The following is a 14,295-nucleotide window of genomic DNA, read 5'->3' on the forward strand; positions in this document are numbered from 1 at the left end:
GGGGCTTTAAGCATGGCAGCCTGTTGTCATCTGAGGAGATTGCCTATGTGGGGAGCCCCTGGAGAGGACCCTGTTTTTTGCCAATGGTACAGTGCTTTGCAAAAGTATTCGGCCCCCTTGAACTTTTCAACCTTTTGCCACATTTCAGGCTTCAAACATAAAGATATAACATTTTTATTTTTTGTGAAGAATCACCAACAAGTGGGACACAATTATCAAGTGGAACGAAATCTATTGGATATTTTAAACTTTTTTAGCAAATAAAAAACTAAAGTGGCGCGTGCAAAATTATTCGGCCCCTTTACTTTCAGTGCAGCAAACTCACTCCAGAAGTTCAGCGAGGATCTCTGAATGATCCAATGTTGTCCTAAATGACTGATGGTGATAAATAGAATCCACCTGTGTGTAATCAAGTCTCTGTATAAATGCACCTGCTCTGTGATAGTCTCAGGGATCTGTTGAAAGCGCAGAGAGCATCATGAAGACCAAGGAACACACCAGGCAGGTCCGTAATACTGTTGTGGAGAAGTTTAAAGCCGAATTTGGATACAAAAAGATTTCTCAAGCTTTAAACATCCCAAGGAGCACTGTGCAAGTGATCATTTTGAAATGGAAGGAGTATCAGACCACTGCAAATCTACCAAGACCTGGCCGTCCCTCTAAACTTTCAGCTCAGACAAGGAGAAGACTGATCAGAGATGCAGCCAAGAGGCCCATGATCACTCTGGATGAACTGCAGAGAACTGCAGCTGAGGTGGGAGAGTCTGTCCATAGGACAACAATCAGTCGTACACTGCACAAATCAGGCCTTTATGGAAGAGTGGCAAGAAGAAAGCCATTTCTCAAAGATATCCATAAAAAATCTTGTCTAAAGTTTGCCACAAGCCACCTGGGAGACACACCAAACATGTGGAAGAAGGTGCTCTGGTCAGATGAAACCAAAATCGAACTTTTTGCCCACAATGCAAAATTATATGTTTGGCGTAAAAGCAACACAGCTCATCACCCTCAACACACCATCCCCACTGTCAAACATGGTGGTGGCAGCATAATGGTTTGGGCCTGCTTTTCTTCAGCAGGGACAGGGAAGATGGTTAAAATTGAGGGGAATATGGATGCAGCCAAATACAGGACCATTCTGGATGAAAACCTGTTGGAGTCTGCAAAAGACCTGAAACTGGGATGGAGATTTATCTTCCAACAAGACAATGATCCCAAACATACAGCAAAATCTACAAAGGAATGGTTCACAAATAAACGTATCCAGGTATTAGAATGGCCAAGTCAAAGTCCAGACCTGAATCCAATCGAGAATCTGTGGAAAGAGCTGAAAACTGCTGTTCACAAACGCTCTCCATCCAACCTCACTGAGCTTGAGCTGTTTTGCAAGGAAGAATGGGCAAGAATTTCAGTCTCTCGATGTGCAAAACTGATAGAGACATACCCCAAGCGACTTGCAGCTGTAATCGCAGCAAAAGGTGGCTCTACAAAGTATTAACGCAAGGGGGCCAAATAATTTTGCACGCCCCACTTTTCATTTTTTTATTAGTTAAAAAAGTTTCAAAAATCCAATAGATTTCGTTCCACTTCACAATTGTGTCCCACTTGTTGGTGATTCTTCACAAAAAATAAAAATGTTATATCTTTATGTTTGAAGCCTGAAATGTGGGAAAAGGTTGAAAAGTTCAAGGGGGCCGAATACTTTTGCAAGGCACTGTAAATGTAATTTCTTTCTTTTTCTTTACTCAGGAATAGAAAATAAGCAGTACACCACTCCAAAAAGACCCTTTCCAACATTTAAGGTAGGGACCGTCACCCAGGTGAGTAAAAAAAAAAAAAGAAAGAGAGCACTTATGCTGGTACGTTTCAAGGTGACATAAACAAACCTATGATGGCCCCAACCAGATCAGCATACCATGCAAGCGGCAAGGGTTCATCAGTGAAAAGACATAGTTCTTCACATTCACCAACTCTCATATCCCTAAATGCTGAGCATGCGGGGTCATTCCATTACCAGCCAATTGGTCTGCAAAAGCTGTTTTAGCATCTATTCAGTAGACAGAGAGTCAGAGGGTTAACAGGTAAGCTGCCCTACTCAAAGATTGGCAGGGGATACATGGTGGAAGGAGCAACAGCAGGTTTAGTGCAGCAATTAGCTCCTCCAGAGAAGTTAACTCTTCCTGGCCTATTCCCGAGAGAATCCTCTCACCACACAGCATGTATCCCTCCTAGACATCTGGATGACGGGGGGCTATCTGAGGATACCTCAGAAGAGCTTGGCCCTCAGACTTCACCTTTTTCCTAGTACAGCCCTATGTCCAGCCTGTAAAGCCAGCTATTAGCTGGGAGAAAGCCAACACTACATCTGAGTTTTCAGGATGTACTTCCCATTTCTAAAGAAGCCGGTTCCTTCTTTCGGTTTGGTATCCACTAGTGCGACTTGGGATTGCAAAGTTGCATAACAAGTCACACCCCATGATTTCCAATGAGTACCGTTTATAGGGTTGCCACCTCATCACTTTAAACCCGAACACATATGAATTACACAGGTTCTGAGGCTAATTGAATGCAGATAAGGCACCTAAGGAGTTTAATTACCACCTTAATCAGCCACAGAATCTGTGTAATTCATATGTGTTCGGGTTTAAAGGGAGGAGGTGGTAACTCCAACCATTTATTTGTGCGATTTCAAGTCGCAGCGAATTAAGAGTAGTACCTGCACTACTTTGGTCCCACTTTGATGGCACTTGAGGTCAATAGACACTCAAGAATACACAGGCATTGTTTCAAGTCACATCAAAATCGTGCGACTTTCAGGTCGCAAGAGTGGAAACATAGGCTTACTCTGATGGATGATATCAAAGACATTGTTGAAGAGGAAAGGAAAAAAGAAAAAAACTTGATAATTCAGCCTCAATTGAGTATCCTTTAGACAATTGAATAGACCCCAACTTAAAGGAGCTTACCAAATGGCGGGTAAACGCCTGGAAGTCAGCAATTGCCCTGTGGGCATGGACCAAAAACATGGAAACAGTGATTCATCAAAATGTTCCAAGGGAAAATATAGTCAAGGCTTTGGACGAATTATGTCTCTCAGCAGACTTCACTGGTGAGACTGCGATGCATACAATTCGTTACTTCGCAAGATCAATGTCGCTACTTGTGATAGCCATATGCAGGGCTCGAGTCCTGCGGGAACGCGTGGGAACGGCGTCCCCGCACTTTTTTCACAGCAGGAACGCCGTTCCCTTTGCAGGACCAGAGCCGCCCGAGGCTCTAGCACAGTCTGCTAGCTGCTTTGTCTTCACAGAGCTGACATCGGAAGAGCAGCACAGTGATGCACGGAGGGCAGGGGCTGGCTCAGTTAACTGATTGGTTAATAGAACTGCTCTGCATTCTATCAACCAATCAGTTAACTGGGGCAGGTCCCGCCCTCTGTCCATCCCTTTGCTGCACTTCCGATGTCATCTGCTGTGTCCTGTGTAAGGTAAGACAGGGAAGAGGACACTGTTATGAAGGAGGGAGGGGGAAAGTATCAGAAACAGAAAGGAATGAGGAGGGGTGATATAAAAGGGAGGCAGGGCAGGAATGTGAAGGGGGGTTCTACAAAGGGGGTGAGGACAGGAATGTAAAGGAGGTGCCATAAAGGGGCTAAGGACATGTTTAAATTTTAAAACTAGCTACTTGGTCATCTTCTGTACTATGTCGCATTCGCAGTCTGATCATCTCCTGTAGTATGTCGCATTCACAGTCTGGTCATCTCCTGTAGTCGCATTCGCAGTCTGGTCATCTCCTGTAGTCGCATTCGCAGTCTGGTCATCTCCTGTAGTCGCATTCGCAGTCTGGCCATCTCCTGTAGTATGTCGCATTCACAGTCTGGTCATCTCCTGTAGTCGCATTCGCAGTCTGGTCATCTCCTGTAGTCGCATTTGCAGTCTGGTCATCTCCTGTAGTCGCATTCGCAGTCTGGTCATCTCCTGTAGTCGCATTCGCAGTCTGATCATCTCCTGTAGTCGCATTCGCAGTCTGATCATCTCCTGTAGTCGCATTCGCAGTCTGGTCATCTCCTGTAGTCTCATTCCCGGTCTGGTCATCTCCTGTACTATGTCGCAGTCTGGTCATCTCCTGTAGTCGCATTCGCAGTCTGGTCATCTCCTGTAGTCGCATTCGCAGTCTGGTCATCTCCTGTAGTCACATTCGCAGTCTGATCATCTCCTGTAGTCGCATTCGCAGTCTGGTCATCTCCTGTAGTCGCATTCGCAGTCTGGTCATCTCCTGTAGTCGCATTCGCAGTCTGATCATCTCCTGTAGTCGCATTCGCAGTCTGGTCATCTCCTGTAGTCTCATTCCCGGTCTGGTCATCTCCTGTACTATGTCGCATTCGCAGTCTGGTCATCTCCTGTAGTCGCATTCGCAGTCTGGTCATCTCCTGTAGTCGCATTCGCAGTCTGGTCATCTCCTGTAGTCGCATTCGCAGTCTGGTCATCTCCTGTAGTTACATTCGCAGTCTAGTCATCTCCTGTACTATGTCGCATTCGCAGTCTGATCATCTCCTGTAGTCGCATTCGCAGTCTGGTCATCTCCTGTAGTCGCATTCGCAGTCTGGTCATCTCCTGTAGTCGCATTCGCGGTCTGGTCATCTCCTGTAGTCTCATTCCCGGTCTGGTCATCTCCTGTACTATGTCGCATTCGCAGTCTGGTCATCTCCTGTAGTCGCATTCGCAGTCTGGTCATCTCCTGTAGTCGCATTCGCAGTCTGGTCATCTCCTGTAGTTACATTCGCAGTCTAGTCATCTCCTGTACTATGTCGCATTCGCAGTCTGGTCATCTCCTGTAGTCACATTCGCAGTCTGGTCATCTCTTGTAGCATGTCGCATTTGCAGTCACTGTATTTTATGTGAAATATATATATGCATATGAGCGTATCTTCTTTTTTTTTTTTTTTTTTGGTAGGGGAGTGGATCTTGGGTGGGAGTTCCCACACTTTTTTCCCCAGGACTTGACCCCTGGCCATATGGGTATTGTGGTCAGAACTACAGGCAGCTGACAATGTGTCAAAACAAAATTACTATAAATACCCTTTTTTGATGGTAAATCACTCTTTGCAGAAAGGTTACAGAAAGCCATTTCCCGCGTTACAGGAGGAAAGTCAGACTTGATTCCCCAGAACTGCAAAATTAGATGTACCCGGGGATTCAGGGATGCTTACTTGCATACTACAACTGTTACAGAAGTATCTGAGATTTTAGGTTGACCAGGCCCATCTACAATTCCAGAGTCTCCCTTTCGGGCCCTGCACTTCCCTCAGAGCCCTAACGAGGGCTCGGATCACTATCCAAGCTTCTTTATGAAAGCTGGGCCTCAGTTCTTATCACTAACCAGACAATATCCTCCTTTTATCAAAAGATCCAGCCCAGCTAGTGGAACACAGTGGAACATCAAACGAGTCATCTTTTCTCCAGTTTAGGCGCGTTATTCAACACTGCGAAAGGGACAGTGTCCCTGCCATCTCAGAAAGTGTGGGCGATCATTCAGAAAGCGAGGAGAGTGAATACATGGTCCTACATAACAGCCTCAAACTAACTCAACTTAATAGGGATTTTTGTCTTTTTGTATCCAGATGGTCCTATGGACACATGGATACCTCAGGCACCTTTTAGCTAGAATTCCTAAAGCAATGAAGCATCTGTCTATCCCAGTCCATATATCAAACAAGTTTGATGCACAGGGATCTGCACTAGTGGACAAAGAGTGAGATGTCTGTAAAGCCACATCCATTAAAGTGGTTGTAAACCCTTACAAACCACTTTGACCTACAGGTAAGCCAAGATTAAGGCTTACCTGTAGGTCCAAGAAATATCTCCTAAACCTATATGGTTTAGGAGATATTTGCCCAAAAACAGGCACCGCTGTCTACGGCGCATGCGCCGTAGACAGCGGCGCGCAGGCGCACTGAGTGCGGCATTCTCAACGACGGAGCTGCCGCGCGTGTCGGCTCCCGTGCGCATGCGCGGGAGTGACGTCATCGCGGCTTCGCCGAATGACAGCTGCGAAGCTGCGAGACCCCGCCAAGAAGATGGATGCGGCGGACTACAGGGGACAGCGGCGACTTCGCTGGCTCCTGTGTCAGGTAAGTGATACATAATGGACTACTATGCGATGCATAGTAGTCCATTATGCTTTGCCTTTGCAGGGAATGAAAGAGGAAGTAAACTCATCAGGGTTTACTTCCTCTTTAAGGCATGTCTTCTGGACCACAGTTACCACAGACGCAAATGCAATAGGCTAGGAGGCACATTGCAACCAGATGTTGGTTCAGGAGAGATGGGCGTTCAATTTGTAAGACAACATTTGCTCTCTCAAATCAAGGACAAATAAGTTCTGATTCAGATAGAGTTGCATAATCATACATACATCACCAAGGCGGAACCAACAACAGTTCCTTACTAAGGGAAGTAGAATCCATCCTCAGTTGGGCAGAGGGGAATCTGAAGGACCTAAGAGTAGTCTATATTCCAGCCCACTTAAACACAGATGCCGATCACCTATCCCAAGGATTCCTGGATCCCAACAAAGGGTCCTTACAACCAAAGTAATTCAGTTGGATTGTGGGCCAGTGGACCCTTCCTAAACTGCATCGTTTTGTTACAGCAAGCAATATCAAGCTGCAGAGGTTTATTTCACATCTACCTCATCCTTGGCCAGAATCAATAGATGCCCTGTAAAGTCCTAGGGCATGCAATCTAATTTAGGCCTCCTCTGGCCTCCTACCTCGAAAATTCTCTTGAGACTTGCAATATCAACAATAAACAGTAATAACAGTCCTGCCATATTTGCATGGAGACCCATGATTCCCTAGGGCAATATTTCTTATGCCGCGTACACACGTAGCGGACTATCCGACGAACGGGCTACTTGCCCACACACGGCACTTTTTCAGCGGACTAATACGGCGTACTAAGTCCGCCGTACTATCCGCCCTACTTTTGAAATGAACGGACTCACCCACACACTCGGAGGAAAGTCCGCTCATTTCGAGCGCGTCTCCAGGTAGGCAGGGCCCGCGAAGGAGACATCGCTGACCCCTCTACTTGGTATGCACTTAAAGGGGAAACCCAACGCCGAAAAAGATCGGCGTGGGGGTCCCCCCCAGGTCCACATCAGACCCTTGTCCGAGCACGCTACCCGGCCATCCAGGAAAGGGGGGCGAGCGAGCGCCCCCCCCCTCCTGAGCCATACCAGGCCGCGTGCCCTCAACATGGGGGGTGCCTTGGGGAAGGGGGAGCCGCGCGGCCCCCCACCCCAAAGCACCTTGTCCCCATGTTGATGAGGACAAGGGCCTCTTCCCGACAACCCTGGCCGTTGGTTTTCGGGGTCTGCGGGCGGGGGGCTTATCAGAATCCGGGAGCCCCCTTTAATAAGGGGGCCCCCGGATACCGGCCCCCCACCCTATGTGAATGAGTATGGGGTACAATGTACCCCTACCCATTCACCTGTAAAATAAAGTACAAAAAAACACAACACACAAGATAAAATAGTTTATTGCACAGCTCCGGGGGTCTTCCGTCTTCGGGGGTCTTCTCGCCGGACTCCTCCGCTATCTTCTTGTAGCTCTTTTACTAGCGGAGGAGCCCAGCTTTCTTCCTCGCTGCCGGCCTCTTCTTCTGACTTCGGGGGTCTTGTCCCCCTCTTCGGTTCTTCTGCCGGGCCACCGCGCCTTCTTCTAGCTCTTTTACAGGCGGTGGTCTTCTGTCGCCGCCGCCGCCTTCCGTTCTTCTTCTTCTTCTTCTCCTTCTTCTCCTGGAGATGTTGACTCGAGGTTCTCTCCGGCCGCAATGCCAGGGATGCGCTGCGCGGCGACTTATATAGGGACAAGGGGCGGGGTCTTCGGTTGATGTCACATGGGTTGATGTCACATGGGTTGATGTCACATGGCGACAGTCCCAGCATCCTCCGGGACTGTGACATCGTAAGGGGGCGGGGACACCATGTGACATCAACCCATGTGACATCAACCGAAGACCCCGCCCCTTGTCCCTATATAAGTCGCCGCGCAGCACGTCCCTGGCATTGCGGCCAGAGAGAACGTCGAGTTAACATCTCCAGGAGAAGAAGGAGAAGAAGAAGAAGAAGAAGAACGGAAGGCGGTGGCGGCGGCGGCGACAGAAGACCGGGCCACCGCCTGTAAAAGAGCTAGAAGAAGGCGCGGTGGCCCGGCAGAAGAACCGAAGAGGGGGGACAAGACCCCCGAAGTTGGAAGAAGAGGCCGGCGGCGAGGAAGAAAGCCGGGCTCCTCCGCTAGTAAAAGAGCTACAAGAAGATAGCGGAGGAGTCAGGCGAGAAGACCCCCGAAGACGGAAGACCCCGGAGCTGTGCAATAAACTATTTTATCTTGTGTGTTGTGTTTTTTTGTACTTTATTTTACAGGTGAATGGGTAGGGGTACATTGTACCCCATACTCATTCACATAAGGTGGGGGGCCGGTATCCGGGGGCCCCCTTATTAAAGGGGGCTCCCGGATTCCGATAAGCCCCCCGCCCGCAGACCCCGACAATCAATGGCCAGGGTTATCGGGAAGAGGCCCTTGTCCTCATCAACATGGGGACAAGGTGCTTTGGGGTGGGGGGGCCGCTCGCTCGCCCCCTTTCCTGTCCGGCTGGGTAGCGTGCTCGAACAAGGGTCTGATGTGGACCTAGGGGGGACCCCACGCCGATTTTTTTCAGCGTTGGGGTTCCCCTTTAAGTCCATACCAGGTGGCGGGGCCAGCGACGTCTCCTTCGCGGGCTCCGCCTACCTGGAGATCCGCTCGAATGAGCGGACTTTTCTCCGGGCGGGAAAAGTCCGTTCATTTCAAAAGTACGGCGGATTGGCACACACACGGCCGGATAGTCCGCCAAAATGCGAGTCCGGTGGGAAGATTGGAGTGCAAAACTACTTTCTAAGTCCGCCGTACTTTCGGGTCAAAAAAGTATGCCGGAGGCTACACACAGGGGGGATTGTCTGGCGGACTTCAGTTTGCCGGACTTTTCCACCCGCTTGTTTGATCGTGTGTACGCAGCATTAGTGTCCAGCCTCTGGTATATATTCATCGGATACCCTTTCTTCTGGTTTGAGGCATCAGACCCATCAAAATCTTCACAGATTGAACCTTCACATTAGAATGTTAAAACAGAGACTTTAATCATAAGGATGTTTCTCCAGAGTTGTTTCAGGTCTGCTCAAAGCACAGGAGCCTTCAATTAACAATACGTATGACAAGGTTTGGAATAAGTTTAGATTTTTCATGAACGGCAAAACTTCAATCCTGATGTACCCTCTTACTCTCAACTCCTTGACTTCTTGCAAGCAGAACTTGATATAGGATTAGGATTACCGTATATACTCGAGTATAGGCCGACCCGAGTATAAGCCGAGGCCCCCAATTTACCCCCAAAAAACTGGGAAACCTATTGACTCGTGTATAAGCCGAGGGTGAGATATGCCTGTCCATCCGTGTGTGTTTCCGTCCATCCCTGTGTGTCCGTCCATCCCTGTGTGTCCGTCCATCCCTGTGTGTGTGTCCATCCATCCATCCCTGTGTGTGTGTGTGTGCGTCCATCCATCCATCCATCCCTGTGTGTGTGTGTGTGTGTGTGTGTCCATCCATCCATCCATCCCTGTGTGTGTGTGTGTGTGTCCATCCATCCATCCATCCCTGTGTGTGTGTGTGTGTCCATCCATCCATCCCTCCCTGTGTGTGTGTGTGTGTGTGTGTGTGTGCGTGTGTGTGTGTGTCCGTGCAGCCTTGTGTGTCCAGCCTACCTGTGTCCCAAGCCTCCGTCCGGTCCCGTCCCGAGCCTCCGTGTCGTCCCGTCCCGAGCCTCCGTGTCGTCCCATGCCAGGATCGCCGCTCTTCGTCGGCGCCCTGGCGGCCATTCCCCTGTTCAAAAGCCGCGCCTCCCGCCTCCGCCTGTGATAGGCAGAACACTCAATTTCCCAGCAGTCTGTGTTCCGCCTATCACAGACATCGTCTCATCCTCGTCCGTAGTACAAGGATGAGCCGATGTCCGTGATAGGCGGAACACTGACTGCTGGGAAATTGAGTGTTCCGCCTATCACAGGCGGAGGCGGAGCCGGAGGCGCGGCTTTTGAAAGGTAGAATGGCCGCTGTCTGTCTGCTCGACACGCTGTTCGGGCAGTCAGACAGCGGTGACTCGAGTATAAGCCGAGGGGGGCACTTTCAGCCTCAAAAAAGAGGCTGAAAATCTCGGCTTATACTCGAGTATATACGGTAAGCAATTTAAAAGTACAGCTGGTGGCAATCTCTGCTGTGACAAGAGATGGGCCGTAGATGTAATAATCTAATTCTTCAAGACTGTCAAGAAGATAAGCCCACCCATTAAAACAAATGCCTCGTTTCCACTGGCCGAATCATTTCAGCTTGGTTCGGTATGGTACGCTATTCTCAGTGTTTCCATTATGAAAGCAGCCCATACAACCGAACCATACCGCACCATTCAGGGTCCTGCTTCAGATGTGGGGCCATAGAAAATGGAACGGTATGGTTAGGGTGGAGCTACTGGCGTCACACGATACATTCCACTGATTGGCGGACAGAAAAACGTCAATGCTGATGTCAAAGGAAAGCGCCAAACACCACGTCGCCGTTCAGTCCAGATAAAGGAGAAATGCCTGCAAACAACAGCAGGGTCTGGTCATCTCAGGTACTATCTACTTTCCTGACTATAATTGGTGATAGAGTTATTCAGAGTTAGCTTGATGGATCAGTGAGAAATGAAAAGGTGTATAAAGATATTTCTCAGCGGATGTTAGCCGAGGGATTTAAACGGATGTAGGGTCAGTGTAGGGCAAAGCTTAAAGGCCAATATAAAAAAATTAAGGACGCCAACAGCCGTAGTGGATGCCATTTACGGTCATAGGCTGGCAAACCAAGGCAGGGAGGGAGGTCTGGACTCTGCAACTGCAATTCTCGAATCCATGATAGACCCCTTTGGTAAGTGTTTTTTTGGTAGCTTCGGTCCCATCACTGTAACCCCTTTTCTCATCTGCCCCACCAGACTGTACCCCCCTGCTCTCCTGCCCCACCTCTGTTCCCCCTGCTCATCTGCCCCACCAATACACCTCCTTTTACATCTGCCACACTGCACATCTGCCTCACACAGCTGAACCCCCTTCTCATCTCTTCCACCACTGTACCCCCTGCACATATTCTCCACACAGCTGAACTTCCTTCTCATCTCTTCCTCCACTGTACCCCCTGCACATATTCCCCACACAGCTGAACTTCCTTCTCATCTCTTCCTCCACTGTACCCCCCTGCATATCTGTCACACTGCTGTTTTTTTTTTTATACTTGGCATAGGATTTCGCTCTGCTAACCATTTCAAAAATATATATAACCATATGTTTATTTTTAGAAACAGGTGATGGACACTCCAATGATGCGTCAAACTTTTCAGATGATGGAGCTTCCACGTCTTTCCGCAGCACCGGACAACTGGTAAGACATGATGATAATAGTGAAAGTTGTAATTGTGCATTTTCTTAAAATAAATCAGCAGGGGGGCAGATGTGCAGGGGGTACAGTGGTGGAAGAGATGAGAAGGAAGTTCAGCTGTGTGGGGCAGATGTGCAGGGGGTACAGTGGTGGATGAGATGAGAAGGAAGTTAAGCCGTGTGGGGCAGATGTGCAGGGGTACAGTGGTGGAAGAGATGAGAAGGAAGTTCAGCTGTGTGGGGCAGATGTGCAGGGGGTACAGTGGTGGAAGAGATGAGAAGGAAGTTTAGCTGTGTGGGGCAGATGTGCAGGGGGTACAGTGGTGGAAGAGATGAGAAGAGGAGTTCAGCAGTGTGAGACAGATGTGCAGTGTGGCACATGTGAAAGGAGGTGTATTGGTGGGGCAGATGAGCAGGGGGAACAGAGGTGGGGTAGGAGAGCAGGGGGGTACAGTCTGGAGGGGCAGATGAAAAAGGGGGTTACAGTGGTGGGTCTGATGCTACCAAAAACACTATTCTGGTCTTTTGTATATTACAGGTGAAAGGAGATGGTTGTAGCTGGATCTGCACACAGTCATGGAGGATATGCGGGCAGCAGAGGAAAGGCAGCTGGAAAGGATTGAGAACCTTGCTGAGAGGCGGTTTCAGGCACTGCGTCAGGATGCACAGGAAGCTATGCGCCAGGAGGCAGAAATCTCCCAGCAGCAGATGGAGCAGTTGGCTACCTTCAACCGGGCCTTCCTCGGTGTCCTGGGTCAGCTTGTTCAAGTGCTTGGATCCAGTCGTGATCCCAGGTCACCACCAAGACAGTACTGCCTTTCATGCAGCACAGGACCTGGGCACTTGTTTTTGTTAAAATATTTTAGTTAAATTTTTGTAAAAAAACTCTGTTAATATATTTTTCTAATTTTTACTTTCAAGAATATATAGAAAGATTATTTTTTTGTGTAATAAAAAACATGAGAGACCTTTTTGAGTATGTCTGATTTAATGTAAGACTTTATTAAAAATATAGTAATACTTGGAAAAAAATTGAAAAATTCATGGTACGAAATTAAATGTTGAAGTGACGCATCAGAGCCTGTATTTCAATGCACTCTTCTTCAATATCCTGTGCTGCTATTACTAGTACTGGCTCATCTGAAGATGTATTCCAATCCTGATGGAAGTCTTCTCCATGACTTTCACAAAGATTGTGAAGAGCACAGCAAGTAAGGACCATGGATTTGGCAAGTTTAATGTCACTGTCATTCCTCTTCATAAGACACCGCCATCTACCCTGAATGTTTTCTTGTTGTAGGTTTGTTGTTCTGGTGTCAGATGGCCATTGTCAGGAAATGGTTTCAGGAGCCAATTTTGTAAAGGGTAGGCAGAGTCCCCGACAACATAATAGCCAACATTCACCCCACAAATATTCTTAGTGCAAACAGGATACAGGCCTCCCTGGCCAACCCAATCCCAAAATGGGGACAATCGTAGAACACAAGCATCATGCAAACTCCCAGGCTTTCGTACATTCACATTCCAGAACAGTCCTTTTCCATCAACTATTCCCTGGAGGATGATGGAATGCCAGCCTTTTCTGTTGAAGTAGTCAGTGTGGTATTCTTGTGGTGCTATTATTGGTATGTGTGAGCCATCAATAGCACCAACACACTGTGGAAGGCCCCACCTGTTCTCAAATTAGTCAGCCATGTCTTTAAGCTTTTCCCGGTCCGGAAAATGAACAATTTCAGGAGCTAGCAATGTGCAGACAGCCGTAGAGAAGTCTTGCACACACTGGCACACTGATGATTTACTGACACCAAAAAGATGACCTATACTTCTGTATTCACTGTTGGTATCCAGCTTCCCCAGTGTAATGGCAACTCTTTTCCTCACAGGCAAACAGGCTCTGAAGGTGGTGTTTTGCTTCTCCATCACTGGACGTAGCTTTGCACAAAGGTATGAGAAGGTTTCCTCAGACATTCTGAAATTGTGCACCCACTGTGTGTGTATGTGAGTGTGTGAATCCCAGGACAGTCACATCCCATCACTCATTGGCGCGGGGGAGAGCCCAAATGACTGGTCAGCAGCGCTGCTTTGACAAAAGCAGAAGCATCTAAAAAAACACAGATGGTAACATATCACAATAAATACAACATATATAATATTCCAATTTTCCTTATACTGTGCATTATTATTAAGTGTGTGTGTGTCAGGTAGGTGGGTCAGTGTGTGTGTGTGTGTCAGGTAGGTGGTTCAGTGTGTGTGTGTGTGTGTGTGTGTCAGGTAGGTGGGTCAGTGTGTGTGTGTGTCAGGTAGGTGGGAAAGTGTGTGTGTGTCAGGTAGGTGGGTCAGTGTGTATGTGTGTGAGTCAGGTAGGTGGGTCAGTGTGTGTGTGTGTCAGATAGATGAGTCAGTGTATGTGTGTGTGTGTCAGGTAGGTGGGTCAGTGTGTGTCAGGTAGGTGGGTCAGTGTGTGTGTGTCAGGTAGGTGGTCAGTGTGTGTGTGTCAGGTAGGTGGTTCAGTGTGTGTGTGTGTGTGTGTGTGTGTGTCAGGTAGGTGGCTCAGTATGTGTGTGTCAGGTAGGTGGGTCAGTGTGTGTGTGTGTGTGTGTCAGGTAGGTGGGTCACTGTGCATGTGTGTGTGTGTCAGGTAGGTAGGTCAGTGTGTGTGTGTGCGTCAGATAGGTGGGTCAGTTTGTGTGTGTGTGTGTGTGTGTGTGCATGTCAGGTAGGTGGTTCAGTGTGTGTGTGTGTGTGTGTGTGTGTGTCAGGTAGGTGGGTCAGTGTGTGTGTGTGTGTCAGGTAGGTGGG

General features: G+C 48.4%; 1 long non-coding RNA gene across 1 annotated transcript in view; it reads left to right on the forward strand.

Moving 5' to 3' along the window:
* LOC143963250 (uncharacterized) overlaps positions 1-12,457 on the forward strand; it is a 95,494-nt gene extending 83,037 nt beyond the window's left edge. Inside the window, exons 2-3 of the long non-coding RNA XR_013270918.1 lie at positions 11,418-11,500; positions 12,035-12,457. This is a non-coding gene — a long non-coding RNA (uncharacterized LOC143963250). The remainder of the gene's footprint in view (positions 1-11,417; positions 11,501-12,034) is intronic.
* Positions 12,458-14,295: the final 1,838 nt, after the last annotated feature.

This window comes from Lithobates pipiens, unplaced genomic scaffold (assembly GCF_037356315.1).
Source record: "Lithobates pipiens isolate NorthernLeopardFrog02 unplaced genomic scaffold, aLitPip1_a1.2 Scaffold_8, whole genome shotgun sequence".
In the NCBI taxonomy this organism is placed as follows: domain Eukaryota; kingdom Metazoa; phylum Chordata; class Amphibia; order Anura; family Ranidae; genus Lithobates; species Lithobates pipiens.